This window comes from Heterodontus francisci, chromosome 31 (assembly GCF_036365525.1).
Source record: "Heterodontus francisci isolate sHetFra1 chromosome 31, sHetFra1.hap1, whole genome shotgun sequence".
Classification (NCBI taxonomy): Eukaryota; Metazoa; Chordata; class Chondrichthyes; order Heterodontiformes; family Heterodontidae; genus Heterodontus; species Heterodontus francisci.
This window is the reverse complement of record NC_090401.1, coordinates 54,926,766-54,942,258: the sequence shown is the minus strand read 5'-3', so window position 1 is coordinate 54,942,258 and position 15,493 is coordinate 54,926,766. Positions and strand designations below refer to the sequence as shown.

The following is a 15,493-nucleotide window of genomic DNA, read 5'->3' as shown; positions in this document are numbered from 1 at the left end:
CAGACATTTTTGATGTGCCATTTTGTTACATTTATTGCCCTACAACAACAACTTGCATTTACATTGCAGCTCTAATATTGTGAACTGTCCCAAAACGTTTCACCAGACCGCTGTCAAACAAAATTTAACACACGAACCACATAAGGAGATGTAAGGACAGGTGCCCTAAAGCTTGGCCAAAGAGATATGTTTTAAGCAGGATCTTGAAGGAGGAGAGAGACGAAGAGGTTCAGGGAAAGGAATACCAAAGCTTAGAGTCCAGACAGCTGAAGGCACGGGCACCAATGGAGAAGCATAAGAGGCCAGCTTGATAGGAATGCAGGGTTCTCGGAGGGTTATAAGGCCAGAAGAGGTTACAGAGATCGGGAGGAGCAAGTCCATGGATGGATTTGAAGATGAGGATGAGAATTTCAAACCTGAGGCATTGCTGGACCGGGAGCCATTTTAAACTGGCACCTCTGCCCTTGGAATATGCCTCCGAGTTCATCCCTGCTGTGTCCAACTTCTAAATCCACTTGCATGGAAAGTGACAGCTGACTGAGAGTCCTGAGATGTTGGGCTTGCACATGTAGCAGAGCAACACGCTCAGTACAGGAATGCAGGGCTCTATTTTCTCATGAGTTTGGGAATCGGATGCATATTTATCTGCAGGGCAAGTTGCAGGTGGAGTAAGTCCCGTGATTTTAACATGACAAAGCTATGAATGAGGCTCTTATGGAACTCTTGCTTGTTCATGACCAACTAAGGCTGGGCAATTAATGTGGCCTATCTAGTGTCATGCTGAGAACAAGTTATATAGAAAAAACAGTATACCATAAATAGCACAAGAAGGAAATTAAATCCCTTGCAATTCTTTTCTCAGATGTGTTTTCAAGAGAATATGCTTTTTAGTTGCTGTAGGGATGAGAGATTTATTATACATTAATGTGAAAGAGAGAGGAAAGTAGCCAATAGAAATCAACCTATTTCTATTCAATTAAATATAAACAGAAAATGCTTCCAGCCTCAACATTGAGTTCAATAACATTCTCTGGGAGCAGGTGCTGGTAATGGTTCTGCTGTAACCATTTATATCTCCATTAGAACCATCTTTGTTTCTTTACTTGTCCCATTACCATCCACTTTTTCCTTGCATCATCACCCCTTTTATCATTTAATCTCTCCTGCCTTCCACCTTCTCTTTGTTGTTCCCTCTCCCCCACCACCACCACCCTTCCCCACCCCCATCCCCTTCACCCCGCCCTTACTTTTCCCAGGCTCTGGACTTGCTTATAAATTGTGAAATCTCCCAGTTCTGATGGAAGGTCAGCAAACTGAAATATTGGGCTGAATTTTCGCTCCATCCCGAAGTCGGGAACAGGGGATTGGTTGGCCCAAAAATACCGGCACCAGTCAGCGTGTCAGTTTCAGGATGCAGTTCCTGATGCTGGCAATGTTAACGAGGGCAGGGGAAGAGCTGGACAGGATTCCACTCTCCTCCCCATCGAGTGCAATTAAAGTGTTGAAAAAGCTCATTAAGAGTTATTGGAAGCGGGGGGGGGGGGGGGGGGTGGGTGCGGGGGGAGAGGGAATTGCAAAGGGGGTGCAGGGGTTTCAGGAGGTGTCTGTTGCAGATCGGCTGAAGGCAGGTGAGTAAAGTGTGGGGACCCGAAAACAAACCTGGCTCCATTTTCCCGCCTCCGTAGCGAAAATTCAGCCCATTGACTTTGTTTCTTTCTCCAAAGGTGCTACATGATACGCTGAGTATTTCCTGCATTGTCTCTTTTTATTTCTGATTTCCAGCATCCACAGTATTTTGATTTTTTTTCTATTCAATGAAATTTGTTGTGCTGTATCTCAAGGGAAGTGAGTGTGCTTGCTTGAACGGATGTTGAACAGTGAGCTGTGAGTGTAGCTGCTTGTCACTGAAAAATAAACCAGAAAGGACCAAAACTTTGCACGATACCTTCTTGAACTGTATCTTGCCCAAATAATTTTTTCTTTAACAGATGCCAACCAAGTTGCAATCCATCTGGCAACTCTTGGTTTAAAGAGAATGGAATCTGCTGTTGTTTCACAACAGAATCTGGCTCATAGTTCCAGTTTGACAGCTTGAAGCTCCTCATACCATCACCCTGTTTACTGCTTCCCCAACTGTCTTGTTAAACCAAGCTGCAAGTTAATTTATTGCAGAGGAGACACAATTCACGAAACACAGAACTGCTAGAACGTTCGCAAATAACCTGTCTCTGAATGTACCAGTGAATGGTTTATTCTGGCTGTTGGGATTGTACATTATGTATTTGCCTTCACAACAGAACAGTTTGCTCAGACACCTTAAAATTTAGTGGAAATGTCATTCATTGTGTTTACAATGCTCCTCAGAGGCAATTGGATCTTGATAGTACTGGTCTATGCATCAACTTGACAATTCTATACAATAGCAGGAGAAATGAAGAAATATTCTTTCAAACCAAAATACCTGAAGAGGACTCATCTAACAAATAGCTTTGAACATTTCTACATAATCATAAGTCAATGACTGTAGAATCAAATCTACACGCAGGCTTTGACAGCCATAAGAATGTTTCCTGTTGTCATGAATGGATTCTGATGGATCATTGCCAGTCGCACCATATTGCTCAAATATCTATCTGACATTTCAGAACAGCTCACCAGGCAAATTGCTGATTGGGAGAATAGAATACTTCACGACTAACTGCAGAAGGTAGTTATGACACAATTGAAAATGTGTTCTTAATATCCTGTGGAGGGTACAAGCCTTTGTACATTTATAATGCAAGCGAAACGCAGTGGAATTTAATGATTTCGTATAACTTCCAATGAAGTTCTGCCACAGTACTGAACACAAGTGTGTTACTAAGGATAAGTATTTAAAGGAGGCTTTTCCTCAATACTTGCCTCAGGATGTCTGGAGATTGGTTGGTGCTGTAAATTAGGGAAGTGTTCTTGCATCTCTGGGAACTGGGTTTGATCCTAGCTCAGATTGATAACATGAAGATTCCTCCCTGCATTGGTCGATATGAAGTAACCCTCATGAACACAGTGTTTGGTAAAACAATCTCTCTAATTACATTTAGATGTTAAAAGCTGACTCAGAGTCTACAGGGTGGATGCGATTGAAAATTGAAATGTTCACACTGGTGCGATGGAAGGCAACCCTCCCTGTCCGTCCAGGGTGGTTTTTACACTGGCCTGGATCAGAAAACCTCTTTCTGCTGAAGAATAATTTCCACTGAAGCAGTTTGGTTTATGCTGAAACAACCAGTGTGCTTGAATTACATAGAATTTACAGCACAGTAACAGGCCATTCAGCCAGTCTGGTCTGTGCTGGTGTTCATGCTCCACATGAGCCTCCTCCCACCCCTCTTCATCTCACCCTATCAGCACATCCTTCTATTCCTTTCTCCCTCATTTGCTGAACTAGTTTCCACTTAAATGCGTCTATGCTAAATGTCTCAGCTACTCCTTGAGATAGTGAGGTCCACATTCTTGACACTCTTTGGGTGAAGAAGTTTCTCCTGAATTCCTTATTGGAATTATTAGTGACTGTCATATTTATGGCACCTAGTTTTGGTCTCCCCTGCAAGTGGAAACATCTTCTTTATGTTTACCCTATTGAACCTCTTCATAATTTTAAAGACTCCTATTAGGTCTTTCCTCAGTCTTCTCTTTTATAGATCTGCCCATGTAGATCATGGAATAGATTCAGAAAACTAACAGCAACAGTGAAGCTACTTGCGCTAATGCCAACTTTATGGTTGTTGCAAAGTTGCAATCATGACTTTCATTTTCCGGGTGTCCATTCTTCCCACTTAGGCCCATGCAAGAGGGTTGGGTGTTTTGTCTGTAGCCTGAAAAGGTTCCGGCTGATGGCATTCAGCACCACCGGTGGCTACTTATGTTCACCACAATTGAGACGATACCACCAGCAACACAGCCAAAATCATCTCTGCACGTAGGTATCGCTGGCACCTTGTGTGGTTTTAAGTTGGGGTTCCAACATTGACATCATCCAATATAGCACAATTGAATTTGTAGAATCATAGAATTGTTACAGCACAGAAGGAGGCCATTTGGCCCACCGTGTCTGTGCTGGCTCTCTGCAAGAGCAACTCACCTAGTCCCAATCCCTACCTTTTCCCCACAGCACTGCAAACTTTTTCCCCTTCAGATAATTATCCAATTCTCTTTTGAAGGCCTCGATTGAACCTGCCTCCACCACACTTTCAGGCAGCGCTTTCCAGATCCTAACCACTCGCTGCGTAAAAATTTGAATTTGCAAATACCTGAATTTTAATGGCTGCAAAATGGAAACCAGTAGAAGCAAAGTGTTCACAAGTAGATGAATGACTGCTACACAATGGGCTGAATGGTTTACTTCTGTGCTGTAAATTTTCAGTGTTTCTATGTTTTAAACAGCATGGTAAAGTAATTTAATAATGGTGAAACACTGTGCTCTTTTCATGATTCAGCAGTTGTATTGCAAAGTTGAAGATTTAGTGACAGAATCTTGATTGAGCTTCTTCATGATCACAGCACTATTCAGTTGACAACATTAATGTAGAAATTCAGGTGAGGCACTAATTGAGCTGCAGCAGGATCTTTGAGAGCTTGTTCATCAGACTGAGAGAAATTTAGCACAAACGTTTTATGCAGGTTACTACAATGATCGGAACATTTTAAACAACAAATCAGTATCACTAGAAAAGGAAGCAATTTGTAAGCAGGCTCATTATCCCCTGTTAAGCGCTGGGCTAAATTTAGATCATACACCAATATAACAGATTGCAGAAGCATGTAAGATATTTTCTTTGATGTAATATGCAATAAGTAAACTGTAATTCACAGCCACTAATAAACAAAAACAATGGAAAAATTGTACTTTGACTACATTATAAATAGGAACGAATTTCAAATGGAATCATTATGGTGAAATTTCTGCTATAATGATAACAGTTTACTGCATATATATTAATCTAAATATAAATAACTTTGGATATATGGGGGCAGATTTCCAACTTGAATTATACCTATTCCTGGGTACTCACCCAGTGCTGCCAAGACTTCCCATTGGAAGTGACAAAGGGTACACTATGGGGTCGATTTTGATATCTGGTGCAGATTTGGTGCGTGGTTGGTAGAGTGATCGGAAGGCTCACCCCATATCACCAGGAAGAGGAAGCACATAGACAAAGTGCCCATGCCTTTGCAGTGCCAATTGGCAACTCGTTGATTTAGAATAAGCTTTGTCTCACAAGCCCAGTGCCTATTTAAAGCAAACAGAAAATGCTGGAAATACTCAGCAAGTCAACCAGCATCTGTGGAGAGAAAAACAGAGTTAACGTTTCAGATTTGTGACCTTTCATCAGTTAGGAATGAAACAGGTTTTGAGCAAGTGAAAGGTGGGGGTGGGGGGGGGGGTGTGCAGAGAACAAAGCAATATGAAAAAGAAAAAATGGGGGCAGAGGTTATGATCTAAAATTATTGAATTCAATGTTGAGTTCAGAAAGCTATAATATGCCCAATTTTTCTTCATTTTTTTTTTGCTGGTTTGCTTTATCCCCCGCCCTTGTTTCTTTCTTAATCCCTTTACTTTGTGTTCAGACAGCTGCTATCCTGCTGTTTATACCTCATCCAGACACATCTTTTGTTTCTTTACTTGTCCCATTACCACTCCCCTTGGCTTTGTACCATCAAACCCATCATCATTTAATTTCCCTGCCCTCCATCCTATCACAGGCCTTCCCTTTTGCTCTTCTTACTCCCCCCTCCCCCCCACTTCACTCACTCAAAACCTATTACATCTCTAACTTTAGACAGTTCTGATGAAAGTTCATTGACCTGAAACGTTAACGTTACTTTTCTCTCCACAGATGCTGCCAGACCTGCTGGATGTTTCCAACATTTTCTGTTTTTGTTTCAGATATCCAGCATCTGCGGTATTTTTTTAAAAACTGATCTAAAGCAAGCTTGCACCTCTTGAAGCAGAGACCTCTTTCAACTTATCACTTGCTCCTGCCAGAATTTGGAGCTTTTGCTGAGAAATATTTGCTGCCAGGGAAACCGTGTTGTGGTGAACCTCTGATTCAGGCCCTAGTTGAGTGGGTAAGGGCCTAGAAACAGGTCCTCCATTCCTCAGATGGCTGACAGATGCTCAGCAGATGATGCAACAAAGATGGAGGGAGATAACAAAGAATGTCAATGCCATAAGAATCATCCCCAGGACATGGGAGCAGTGCTGAAAAAACTTCAATGACCTTACCTGGTCAGCCAAAGTGAGAATGATGTCTTGCTATCTTTTTATCGCAGCATGATACATAACCACAGCATTATTCCCTCTCCAGCACTCATCTTGTGGTTAAATATCAAATTTTGTTTGATAACGTTCCTGTGACATATAAAAACAAACAGTAAGAGCTTCTACGGGTATATAAAAGGAAGCGAGTAGCCAAAGTAAGTGTGGGACCGTTAGAGGACGAGACTGGGGAATTAATAACAGGGAACAGGGAAATGGCAGATAATTTAAATCAATATTTTTCAACAGTCTTCACGGTGGAGGACACCATAAACAACCCAGCAATAACAGATGAACAAGGTGTAAATGGGAGGGAGGAACTTGTAACATTCTCTATCACGAGGGAAAAAGTGCTTGACAAACTGATGGGACTAAAGGCAGACAAGTTGCCAGGACCTGATGGCCTGCATCCAAGGGTTTTAAAAGAAGTGGCTGCAGAGATAGTGGAGGCATTGGTCATAATATACCAAAAGTCACTGGATTCCGATAGGGTACCAGCGGATTGGAAAACCGCTAATGTGACCCCCCCCCTATTCAAGAAAGGAGGGAGACAGAAAGCAGGAAACTACAGACCAGTTAGCTTAGCATCTGTCTTTGGGAAAATGCTAAAGTCCATTATTAAGGAAGAAATAGCAGGACATTTAGAAAAACATAATGCAATCAAACAGTCAACATGGTTTTATGAAAGGGAAATCATGTTTGACAAATTTGTTACAGTTCTTCGAGGATATAACAAGCAGAGTGGATAAAGTGGAACTGGTGGATGTAGTGTATTTGGATTTTCAGAAGACTTTCAATAAGGTGCCACATAAAAGGTTATTGCATAAAATAAGAGCTCAGGGTATTGGGGGTAATGTGCTGGTATGGATTGAGGATCGGCTAATACACAGAAGGCAGAGAGTCGGAATTAATGGGTCTTTTTCAGGTTGGAAAGCCGTAACTAGTGGGGTGCCGCAAGGATCGGTCCTAGCGCTTCAACTATATACTATCTATATAAATGACTTGGAGGAAAGGACAGAGTGTAGTGTATCCAAATTTGCTGATGATATAAAAATAGGTGGGAAGGCATGTTGTGATGAGGGCACAAAGAATCTACAAAGGGATATAGATAGGTTAAGTGAGTGGGCAAAAACTTGGCCAATGGAGTAAAATGTGGGAAAGTGTGAGGTCATCCACTTTGGTCGGAAGAATAAAAAGGCAGATTATTATTTAGATGGAGAAAGACTACAAAATACTGCAGTACAGAGGGATCTGGGTTTTCTTGTACATGAAACACAAAAAATTAGCATGCAGGTGCAGCAAGTAATTAGGAAGGCAAATGGAATTTTGGCCTTTATTGCTAGGGGGTTAGAGTTTAAAAATAGGGAAGTCTTGTTACAACTGTATAGGGTGTTGGTGAGGCCACACCTGGAGTACTGCGTACAGTTTTGCTCCTCGTATTTAAGGAAGGATATACTAGCATTGGAGGCAGTTCAGAAAAGATTCACTAGGCTGATTCCTGGGATGAAGGGGTTGTCTTATCAAGAATGGCTAAACAGGTTAGGCCTTTATTTATTGGAGTTTAGAAGAATGAGAGGTGATCTTATTGAAACATATAAGATTCTAAGGGGGCTTGACAGGGTAGATGTTGAGAATATGTTTCCACTGGTGGGGGAATCTCGAACTAGGGGACATAGTTACAGAATAAGGGGTCACACATTTTAAAAACTGAGATGTGAAGGAATTTCTTCTCTCAAAGGGTGGTGAATCTCTGGAATTCTCTACCTCAGAGAGTTGTAGTGGCTAGGTCACTAAATGTATTTAAGGAGGAGGTAGATAGATTTTTGAAATCTTGGGGAGTCAAGGGTTATACGGAGCAGGCCTGAAAGAGGAGTTGAGGCCTGGGACAGGTCAGCCACGATCTTATTGAATGGTGGGGCAGGCTTGAGGGGCTGAATGGCCTACTGCTCCTATTTCTTATGTTCTTACGTGAAGCACCGTTGGAGTTTTACTACATTAAAGGAGCTATATAAATCCATGTTGTTTTTGTTGTAGTGCTATGTTGATACAGTGGGTTGCCACAGAATGGAGTGTTACAATCACGGGTTCATGGCTTGTATTAATATTTTAGTGGTCACTTTTAGTTTGGGGAAATTAAATGTGCAGCTGTAAGAATTTCCAAAGGTTGCAGACCACCCAAGATTTAAAGTTCAAAAATCTCTCCATGAGTGCTTACAGAGACAGGTTTGGAATGGAGAGAGTCATAAAATCACAGGTGGCCTTGTTTAGTTGGGCACTTGGAACCAGAAAGTCTAGAACAGTTTATTTTGTCATTGTTAGCAATATCAATTGTTTATGTGAGTATCAGGAATCAAAGAGATGTTTTGGGGAGTTGGAGGTAATTAGCTTAAATTGCTATCAGGGACATCCCACATGTACCACATTGCAGTGGAGATAGATGGCACATGGGGTGCCTGTTGGTGTTTTGATCTGTGTGCTTGCTGACAGACAAGCCCCAGCAGTTGGCTTTGAAAGCAATTATATAAAAGCAAAATACTGCAGATGCTGGAAATCTGAAACAAAAACAAAAAGTGCTGGAAATACTCAGCAGGTCTGGCAGCATCTGTGGAGAGAGAAGCAGAGTTAACGTTTCAGGTCTGTGACCTTTCATCAGAACTGGCAAAGGTTAGAAAAGAATTAGGTTTTAAGCAAGTGAAGGGGATGGGGTGGGGGAGAGAACAAAGACTTTGCTTCTCTCTCCACGGACGCTGCCAGACCTGCTGAGTATTTCTAGCACTTTTTGTTTTTGTTTCAAATTTTCAGCATCTACAGTATTTTGCTTTTATTTTAGTGTTTAATTCACTGCCACTTCTCTTCCAGGAATGTCTACCTTGAAGAAGTTCTGCTCTTCCCTCCGAAGGGATTTTCATTTTTCTCTTTTACCCTGTTCACCTTCATAGCTTTCTATTTCCCTCTGGGTGTTTGATAAAGTGTCTATCTCTCCTGTCCTATCAAACCCTTTGTTCTCTCCCCCACCCCCTCCCCTTCACTTGCTTAAACCTAATTCTTTTCTAACCTTTGCCAGTTCTGATGAAAGGTCACAGACCTGAAACATTAACCTTGCTTCTCTCTCCACAGATGCTGCCAGACCTGCTGAGTATTTCCAGCACTTTTTGTTTTGGCTTTGAAAGCAGCTGGGTTCAGGAGCAAAGGGGCCATCAGGAACCTAGGGGTTTTGAGGCAGGCTCATGCTTAAGACGGGAACTCTAGAGTCGGGAGGTGTTGGAAGAGAACTGGAAGATTGCCTAGGGATGTTAGCGGGAGAATTCCCAGGAAATCTCATACCTTGGAAGACAGTTGAGAAATTAAGGAAAAGCGAAGTGAATTCCTAAGAGCTGTGGTACAACTTTGGATTGGTCCCAGGAGAAATGAACAAACCGCCAAGATCCTGTAATATATAGGGGAACTCTTGGGGTGGGACTAACAGTCAAACAGGAGTATTCTGTTGAGATTTAGAGTTTAAAGTATTCATCTTCATGTTCTGCTAAGATTTTAAGTTTAATGTATGTGTTTTCAAATTGTATTGTGTTGTGTTGTGTTTTGCTTTGTTTAACTCTTGAACAGTTGCGTTATGTTTAAAACATGACATCTTGTGATGTAATTCCTTTAGTAATAACTTTTAAAAAGAGAAAGTTGAATTCCCAGTTAACGGTTTCTTACGGGATCATAACAGTGATCATCATAACAAAACCATCAACACACATAAAGAATGAAATCCTTTTATAAGCTGCAGAGTTGTTGTTAGGGGGCCAAATGATCACATGTGTGACATCGATGAGCCTTTCCTCCATTGCAACAGTGACCACACTTCAAAAGTACTTAATTGGTTGTGAAGTGTTTGGCACGTCCTGACGTCATGGAAGGTGCTATATAAATGCAAGTTCTTTTTTCTTAGTGCTGGAAAAGCAACTTGATGCCAATGAAATAACAGCTGTCAGCAAGACTATTATGGGACCAATTGCACACAGCCTTGTAATGCCATTCCTAACATCCAGCAACAATTAATGCACCAAGGACAATACAGAAACGAAGATCCAAAAATATATTTTAAAAAGAGCAGAATTTTCAATGCAGTAATAATCAATCACACATGCCTTAAAGAAGCAAATTCTCAAAGGCCAAAGCAACTTTCATGCTAGGTGGGCAAGCAATGCAAAAAAAGAGTAATCAGATGTATACAATCACTCAGCAATTTGCATGGGCTCCCATTAAATTATGAGCTCTGATGGGGATTCATCATGCTATTTACCAGGTCACCAGAAACTTGGAGAGGAACATTTTCCTGGTCCTATTGGATCACCTGTCTAGGTAGGGAGAGTGCACACCTGTAAGGAAGGAAGTCTGTCTGCCTCTACTGTACCCAGGTATTCCAATACAGCCAGGTACAGAAACTCAGACATTTTGTATTGTTGAAGGTGCTTGGCCCTACAGGGCAGGATCGGTGTCCTGTGTTCCCAAAATGTGTGGCTGCGCTCTTAGAGTGCAGTATTGCTGAATCCACCCTATATACTCACTGTGTGCTATCTGATCCTTCCAACGAGCAAGGACAACCGACTGGGCCAGCAGCTGTACCAGAGAAATACCATTTTTTTCTTTTTTTTTCTTCTTTTCTTTTGGGCCTCCTTATCTCGAGAGACAATGGATACGCGCCTGGAGGTGGTCAGTGGTTTGTGAAGCAGCGCCTGGAGTGGCTATAAAGGCCAATTCTGGAGTGACAGGCTCTTCCACAGGTGCTGCAGAGAAATTTGTTTGTTGGGGCTGTTGCACAGTTGGCTCTCCCCTTGCGCCTCTGTCTTTTTTCCTGCCAACTACTAAGTCTCTTCGACTCGCCACAATTTAGCCCTGTCTTTATGGCTGCCCGCCAGCTCTGGCGAATGCTGGCAACTGACTCCCACGACTTGTGATCAATGTCACACGATTTCATGTCGCGTTTGCAGACGTCTTTATAACGGAGACATGGACGGCCGGTGGGTCTGATACCAGTGGCGAGCTCGCTGTACAATGTGTCTTTGGGGATCCTGCCATCTTCCATGCGGCTCACATGGCCAAGCCATCTCAAGCGCCGCTGACTCAGTAGTGTGTATAAGCTGGGGATGTTGGCCGCTTCAAGGACTTCTGTGTTGGAGATATAGTCCTGCCACCTGATGCCAAGTATTCTCCGAAGGCAGCGAAGATGGAATGAATTGAGACGTCGCTCTTGGCTGGCATACGTTGTCCAGGCCTCGCTGCCGTAGAGCAAGGTACTGAGGACACAGGCCTGATACACTCGGACTTTTGTGTTCCGTGTCAGTGCGCCATTTTCCCACACTCTCTTGGCCAGTCTGAACATAGCAGTGGAAGCCTTACCCATGCGCTTGTTGATTTCTGCATCTAGAGACAGGTTACTGGTGATAGTTGAGCCTAGGTAGGTGAACTCTTGAACCACTTCCAGAGCGTGGTCGCCAATATTGATGGATGGAGCATTTCTGACATCCTGCCCCATGATGTTCGTTTTCTTGAGGCTGATGGTTAGGCCAAATTCATTGCAGGCAGACGCAAACCTGTCGATGAGACTCTGCAGGCATTCTTCAGTGTGAGATGTTAAAGCAGCATCGTCAGCAAAGAGGAGTTCTCTGATGAGGACTTTCCGTACTTTGGACTTCGCTCTTAGACGGGCAAGGTTGAACAACCTGCCCCCTGATCTTGTGTGGAGGAAAATTCCTTCTTCAGAGGATTTGAACGCATGTGAAAGCAGCAGGGAGAAGAAAATCCCAAAAAGTGTGGGTGCGAGAACACAGCCCTGTTTCACACCACTCAGGATAGGAAAGGGCTCTGATGAGGAGCCACCATGTTGAATTGTGCCTTTCATATTGTCATGGAATGAGGTGATGATACTTAGTAGCTTTGGTGGACATCCGATCTTTTCTAGTAGTCTGAAGAGACCACGTCTGCTGACGAGGTCAAAGGCTTTGGTGAGATCAATGAAAGCAATGTAGAGGGGCATCTGTTGTTCACGGCATTTCTCCTGTATCTGACGAAGGGAGAACAGCATGTCAATAGTCGATCTCTCTGCACGAAAGCCACACTGTGCCTCAGGGTAGACGCGCTCGGCCAGCTTCTGGAGCCTGTTCAGAGCGACTCGAGCAAAGACTTTCCCCACTATGCTGAGCAGGGAGATTCCACGGTAGTTGTTGCAGTCACCGCGGTCACCTTTGTTACCAGAGAAATACCATTTACCTGAATGCTAACCATCATCCGTCTCACCTAAAGCAGGAACCAGCACATGAAGCAAGATGTGAGGCAATGAACACTGGTCTGGAAGGAGTAACAATAGTTCTAGTTAATGAGTGTGTCAACCAGCAAAGGGAACAGGCCCAAGCATAGTGAATACCCCCATTGAGCTATATAAGGGTATAGACATTAGTGAGCTTGCTTTTAAATACAAGACCATGTTAAAGGGTCACTTGCCTGTTTGTACACAACATAGAATGTTAGTCTGGATGTATGTGAGAGATTCCAATACCCAAATCTGCACTATAATTTGAATTGTGACCTGATGGAGCCACCTTTCCTCTGGTTTTCTCACATGAAAAAGGCAACGAGAAGCAGATGATGAGAAACATTTCTCAGGGCCTCCAAAAGGGCAGATATTCTTTCAGAGGCGTTCTGCCTCAATAGATAGGCAATCAGAATATTAATTATTTGACAACTCAAGTGCTTAAAGCGTGAACAGCAATCTCTTGAGTCCTTTGTTTGAAATATTTGACCTCTACAGTAGCTATTCAGAATGGCTAATATAAGTCTGCAACTTTGAGTGTATTAACATTCCGAAGACTGCATAGACTAGACAAGCAAAACATGACCTGTTTCATTTATGATTAGGCAGTAACACCAACAAAATAGCTGACGGCACTCCCACTGTACTAATAGCTGTTTCTGCACAGTTTGTGTACTAGCTTTCTCTCCCCAAAGAAAAATAATCTCAAAGCCAACCTTTAAATTCCCTTGGTGGGAGAATCTAGAACTAGGGTTCACTGTCTAAAAATAAGTTGTCGCCCATTTAAGACAGAAATTTTTTCTTCAGAGGGTTGTGAGTCTTTGGAACTCTTCCTCAAAATGCAGTGGAAGCAGAGTCTTGAAATATTTTTGAGGCAGAGCTAGATAGATTCTTGATAAAAGGGGGGTGGGGGTGGGGGGGGGGGTTGGTGAAAGGTTATCGGGGGTAGGCAGGAATGTGGATTTGAGGTTACAATCAGATCAGCCATGATCTTATTGAATGGCGGAGCAGGCTCGAGGGGACTACCCCAGCTCCTAATTTGTATGTTGGTTTCTTTATCTTAAAAAAAAAGAAATGTTTCCCCCTTAAGGCAGACTGAACTCTGTTTCCATTCACCATCAGGACCGCAACCTGCCATTGAGCACACAGATCAGCAATGCAGACTTCACTTACGCAGGTGATCAACACAGTAACAAGCATCTCTAATGGACGCTCATGCTGCTGCTATGGAGTATTTGACTTATACTTCAAGATAAGTGTTGACCGGTTACAACCCACTTGTAGAACAGTTTCAGGAAACCATGAAGATTTCCAATGTCTCGTCGACCCTCACTGTTTTGTGCTCTGACATGTTAATGAGGAGATGCCCTTCACCAGCTGCAGTCTGTTACCATAAATATAGAAGCATTATTTGTCCATTTGTCCCCTCACCTGCATAGCCAAGTGACAGTAGGTGCTGCCTCTGAAAACATTGAGCCCACAGTGCCGACAGCATCAGAGCGCTCCGGTACTGATGTGTGAGTATTAGGGAAATGTCTTTCACAACCTCAGGATGTCCTAAAATGCTTTACAATACTTTTTTTTTTGAAGTGCAGTCGCCATTTTAATGTCGGAAACATGGCAGTCAGGTATGCACGCAGCAAGGTCCCACAAGCAGCAACGTGATAACCAGGTAATCTGAGATTTATTAGGTATAATCATGTATGCCATGCTGCACAGTTTGATTCTACAGGGATTACATTGAGAGTGTCCCACCTATGAGCAAGAACCAGCCTAAATTGGCACTCAGATCAGGTGCACACTTATCTGGTATCAACAATACTAGGATCGAGACTCCCAGTGGAAGGCCTTGTCTAACTTTGCAACATTAGCAATGACTTGGGAGCCGTCTCTCCATCAGCTCATGAATTTTCGATTGGAGGTGCCATTCAGAGCATCCTGAGAGCAGCTCAAACTGTCAAAACACAGTCCCCTCTCTGGTGCAGACTTCCATTAGAAATCCAGGAATGATTATGTGGCCAAAGAAGTACTCCCATGATCAGATACGGAAAACCAGCACCTTTCAGTGCATTCCAGCTGCATTGCAGATGTTGTGAAAAGGATGCACTTCGTCATTCAAGTGCATCTGCTGGGGTGCGTTATGTGTTTTGTGATGGGAGCACTGACTACTTTCATTCACATATAGTTCTACAGAATCAATCATTCAATACCATTGTGGTTATCGTGACTGCCTATTGGTTTATAAATATACATAGGTTACTTAAAAAATCACTAAGGATCTTGCCTTCATTTGTTTCTTTTCTTCAATTTTAGAACTTTGGCCTTATTATTCACCCTCTATTGAGTTCTCTCAAAAAAAGACGTGCACAGTTGTACTTATGCACGTGGACACACACACAGCCCAAAACTACAAAATCACTATTATTGATAATGACTTTACTGCCAACACCAGATGGAGTTAGAGCTGATCCTAGCAATGATTCCTTAATGTCAAACAAACAGTCAGCCAATCTATGGTAATTTTTGTTTTGCGTAATGTCACCTTACTTTAGCTCTGTATTGAATATTAAACTGGGCACATTCAACATTAGGAGTTTTTTCTGAAGCATGAAGCCTTGCTGATCTAGAATATCGTTTGGAGTAACTGATTCTGCAGGAAATTAAAAGGAATGACTGGAAAACCTGGAACGTTGTGAATTGGAGACGCTGACCTTGGCACCTAATTCTCCAATCCTTGGCTCTGTTGGTGCTGTAGAGGCAGTCTGCCACAATCACCCAACTGGAAGGGCCTTTAGGATGTTTTTCACCTATTAAAGGCACTATGTAAATACAAGTTGTTGTTGTTGAGGTGTGAAAGGGGTAACAAAGGACTGACTGGTGTACCATAGGAACAGCAGTAG

At 42.7% G+C, this 15,493-nt stretch overlaps 1 long non-coding RNA gene across 1 annotated transcript in view; it reads right to left on the bottom strand.

Annotated features, from left to right (window-relative positions):
• LOC137347006 (uncharacterized) overlaps nt 1–15,493 on the bottom strand; it is a 68,323-nt gene that overhangs the window by 26,183 nt on the left and 26,647 nt on the right. Inside the window, exon 2 of the long non-coding RNA XR_010968842.1 lies at nt 6,266–6,391. This is a non-coding gene — a long non-coding RNA (uncharacterized lncRNA). The remainder of the gene's footprint in view (nt 1–6,265; nt 6,392–15,493) is intronic.